Source organism: Cebus imitator, unplaced genomic scaffold (assembly GCF_001604975.1).
Source record: "Cebus imitator isolate Cc_AM_T3 unplaced genomic scaffold, Cebus_imitator-1.0 Scaffold420, whole genome shotgun sequence".
NCBI classification, from domain to species: domain Eukaryota; kingdom Metazoa; phylum Chordata; class Mammalia; order Primates; family Cebidae; genus Cebus; species Cebus imitator.
Window position 1 is genome coordinate 900,951 of NW_016107735.1, and position 4,481 is coordinate 905,431.

At 50.2% G+C, this 4,481-nt stretch overlaps 1 long non-coding RNA gene across 1 annotated transcript in view; it reads left to right on the forward strand.

Moving 5' to 3' along the window:
• Positions 1 to 3,409, forward strand: part of LOC108290066 — a 19,767-nt gene extending 16,358 nt beyond the window's left edge. Inside the window, exon 2 of the long non-coding RNA XR_001819416.2 lies at positions 2,225 to 3,409. This is a non-coding gene — a long non-coding RNA (uncharacterized LOC108290066). The remainder of the gene's footprint in view (positions 1 to 2,224) is intronic.
• The last annotated feature ends 1,072 nt before the right edge of the window (positions 3,410 to 4,481 follow it).

Sequence of the window (4,481 nt, forward strand, 5' to 3'; positions counted from 1 at the left end):
AAAAAAAAAAAAAAGAAAAAGAAAAAGAAAAAAAGGATATAAATTCCATGGGAAAACTCTTTGAAAACTTTGGGCTTCATCTAAGGCAAACTTGTCCAATCCATGGCCCGCCGGCCACATGTGGCCCAGGACAGCTTTGAATGCAGCTCAGCACAAATTTGTAAACTTTCTTAAAACATTATGAGACTTGTGTGTCTCTGTGTGTGTTTAGCTCATCAGGTGATCCTCTCTCCTTGGCTTCCCAAAGTTCTTGGATTACAGGCATGAGCCTCCGCGCCTGACCCCATTCTACCTTTTAATTAGGAACATCACTTCCTTTACATGCCACACCTACCTGAACTTCTGACGCCAAGCCCCCACTTTCACTGAGCTGGCAAACACGCTCCTTTGAGTCACTCAGCTTTAAGTCTACCCTGCTTTGAAGCAGAGTCAAGGCCCAGGGGCGAGGGGAAGAATTCATTGTCCCTTGGTTCTCTGTTCACCCTGGTCATGGCTGAGGCATCTAATGCCCCTTTCTGAAGGCTGCCTCAAACCTGCAGCCCCCCACTGCTTCTGAGCCATGCGTGGGACTTGGGATTGAGGAGTGCCCAAGAAGTACCATGTAGCTGCTTGTGAGGATAGCTCTGTTGGTAGGTCTACCGGCTCTATTCCAGGTCACGTCAGAGATCCTCCTCTGAGAATAAACCATGGAGGCTAATGCTTCAGGTTGGGTGCAGTCAGAATTGAGGTCAAATCCTGCAAGGCCTGTTTTGCTCATCTGCAGAGTGGGGAGGAGCTAACAATACTGCCCTCCTCAAAGTGGCGTGAAGAATTCAATGTCTTGGTGTTTGTAAAGGGCGTGGCGTAGTGCCTGACACGTAGTCCGTGGGTTGTCTTGATAGAGGCCGTCCCTTCACCCTTGTTCATTATTGGATGGAGAAATCAGGGTCCCAGAGACACTGGCTGGCTGGGGCAAGATCATCGCTCATTCCTATTGACAGCTGGGTTAAAGGTGCAGAAGACATGCTTATTCAATTTGCAGATGACCCAAAAGATGCAGCGGCTGGTATTTTAAATGACCAAACAAGGGCTCAAAAGCCCCTAAAGCAGATGAGATGATGGACGAACCCCTCTAGGGAGGGATGTAAAATTAAAAGGTTTTGCATGAAAGAGATGTTGGCAGAAGTTTCTTTGCACATGGAGACAGCTGCCCCAAATGACTGATCTCAGGCTGAGTCTATAGAGGTATAGGTTGACGATGAGGGAGGTGAGAGCTGCAGGGTTGTGTTCAACTCTGGTTGTCGTTATGTTTGAAGAGACAGTGAGAGACCAGAGCCCAGTTTGTGGAGGGTAAAGGATAGTGAGGAACTGGGGATACTGATCTTGGAGAAGACTAAAAGGGGCAGAGGCAGGAACAGTGGTATAACCCTGCCTGGCTCCCAGGGCAGAGCTGGCACCCATGGAGATAACAAGGGCCTGAGAACCAGCTCTGTGGCTATCAGAACTGTCCCAGAGTGAATCAGAGTGCCTTCAGAGGTAGTGAGCTCCCCATCACCAATGGTCTACAAGTAGAACGAGGAAAGGATTCCTGTTTCCAGCTCTCAGATGGTTTAATCAACAACAAAAAACTAGTCCCTACTGATAAAAATTTCTGTTGGCTACATAAACATATATGGTCAACAGACATGTAATCCGTATTTCCCCTATTTTAAGGTTTTCTTTATTTTTTTTTGTTTTTGAGACAGCGTCTCACTCTGTCACCCAGGCTAAAGTGTAGCAGCAGGACCTCGGCTCACAGCAGCCTCGACCTCCTGGCTCAAGCCGTTCTCCCACCTCAGCCTCCTGCGTAGCTAGGACTATAGGCGCCTGACACTCACCTGGCTAATTTTTGTATTTTTTGTAGAGGTGGGATTTTGCCATGTTGCCCAGGCTGGTCTCAAGCTCTTGGGCTCAAGCGATCCACCCACCCCCGGCCTCCCAAAGTGCTGGGATTACAGGCGTAAGCCACCATGCCTGGCATACTTTAAGAAAATGAATATTACAGAAATTGGGACTAATTTACAATCAATGCGTAGGTTTGTATCCTTCCTTCCTGAAAAGTTGTTATCTGAATCAAAATGAAGTATATGATCGAGCAGGTTTCTGTTGACAATCAATCTGTTTTTCACTTTTGTCATTAGAATATATGCCTTGAATTTAAAATCAAAGTATCTAAATAGATAACAAATATTTGTAAAAAATCCAGCCTCCTCTTGTTAGTGAAGCCACACTCAATCTATTGAATCCATCAAGCGCTGACATTCCACCTTGTTGCCGTCCTGCCTCTGAAAGAGAATGGACCGGCTATTAAACCAGTTTTTTTTAGCAAATTCGGAGCAGCAGGTTCTTGGCTGGGGGGAAAACATTCCACTTATCAAGAGATATTATTCCTACAAAGCATGAGAACCTACTTCTTCATAAAGAGAATTTGGAGGGAGCTTTTGTTCTGCAGAGACAACATCTGGATTTGAATACATCCATGCTCAAAAGGAGATTTCTCATAATGGACCCAACTGAAAGCACTCAGAGTACAAGGACCCGTAAGCTTTCAAAAGAAGGCACTTCAGGAGACTCGCCAGGGGCGCTCCTATCCCCGGCAGCGCGAGTTTTGGAGGTCAGTGGAGGGCTCTCGCGCCGTGTGTGTAACTTTCATACTCAAAGACTTATCTTCATCCTCCACCCCCACCTGCTGCAGAAACTTGGCGCTTGAATTCATTTAAAAACATTTGTGGTTTCAGAAGCCTCCTTTTTATTATAAAGCTGCCAAGGAGATCTTAGAATGAAAACCATTTTTAGAGATGAGAAAGAAGGAAGCCGGGCCAAGGCCAGCCCGGCTCTCAGCCGAGGGCCTGTAAAGGTGACACGTGGGACATGGCCACCTGCAGATCCTGGAGGCGGCTGGGTGGAGGCGCCTGGGCGGAGGCGCCCAGAGGGACCTGGGTTTGAATCCCTGTTCTGCCAGTCCTGTCCATGGCTGATCTTGGGGAAGTTGTGTAATCTCTGGGCCCTGCGACGCCCTTTCCTGGAGCTGGAACGAAGCCCCTTGGAACCCTGACATCAGAGGTGACGCTAGTCTTCGCAGGCAATGACTTGGCGGAATGTGATGCCACTCCCTAACCCACGTCCGGGCTGGCAGGGGGGTGTGTCACCTCCCACCAGGTGGTCCGGCTGCTTTGATGGACCTTCACTCACTCCTGACAACCTCGTTCTCAGCTAGCACGTCAACAGACTGGCCTTTGGCGCCCCCTGCTGGTGACTTCAGGGAGAAGGGTGACTTCCTGAGCCGAAGGAAGTCCTTCCTGGGGTCTAACCTCTACCTCTGGCTTGATGAGGCAACTGAGGTGGCTTGCTTTCTCCTCCACCCTAGAAAATAAACTCATATAGAGTCCAAGCAGTTATTTTTCTTTACTAGGCGGGGCCACTGTAAGCCCCAAATGTAGGCCCCCCCTGGAATGAGCCCTATGCAGGCTTTCTAAGGACAAGGGCCCTTCAGGGAGTCGGACTGTCTTGAGGATGGAGTGCATGTGTGGGGGCTCTCACCTGGGCATGGGAAGATCAGAGGGACCCCAGAGGTCAGGGTTTGTAGATGAAAAAATGAAGGTAGGGAGCTTCAGCCCGAAGGCAAAGTTTTGGGCCAGCCCCAGCCCACTGCCCTCCTGGGACCGTTGTTTTTTTTTTTTTTTTTTGAGACAGAGTCTCACTCTGTCGCCAAAGCTGGAGTGTAGTGGCGCGATCTCGGCTCACTGTAACCTCCGCCTCCCGGGTTCAAGCAATTCTCCTGCCTCAGCCCCTCAGCCTCCCAAATAGCTGGGACTATAGGCGCATGCCACCACGCCTGGCTAATTTTTGTATTTTTACTAGAGGCGGGGTTTCACCATGTTGGCAAGGATGGTCTTGATCTCTTGCCCTCGTGATCTGCTTGCCTGGGCCACCCAAAGTGCTGGGATTACAGGTGTGAGCCACCGCGCCTGGCCTGGGACCAGATTTATCGTCGTTTTCCTGTAATTGGTGAAGGGCCTCCAGTTGGCCATTTCTCTGAAGATTAGAGAAAGCAAGAGAGATTCGAGCTGAATACAAGGAGGGACGTCTTAATGATGGGGGATGCCAGACCTCAGAAAGGGAAGCAGGGGAAACTTCCCGCTGAGGGCAGCCTCCAGTGGAGTGGGGTCCAGGCCAGGTGGGTGAGATGGCCCCAACACTGTCCGTCTGGGGGGGCCTGGGACTAGCGTATAGTCTATGGGGTTCTCAGGATGGAAAGTCCTCTTGAGAGGCTCATGGTGGTTGGGGCTTTGGCAGATGGGATGGTGAGGACGGGCAGTGGGAGAGACCAGGGCTTAGAGGCATGGCCACCCCCAGCCTTCCCCACCTGGAAAACTCATCTTCCTTCTCATCTTGCCTCCTCCGTGGTCACTGTCTGGTCCCTGCAAGGTCACGTAGCTTCCCTCCGTGTGCCCCCGTACCCC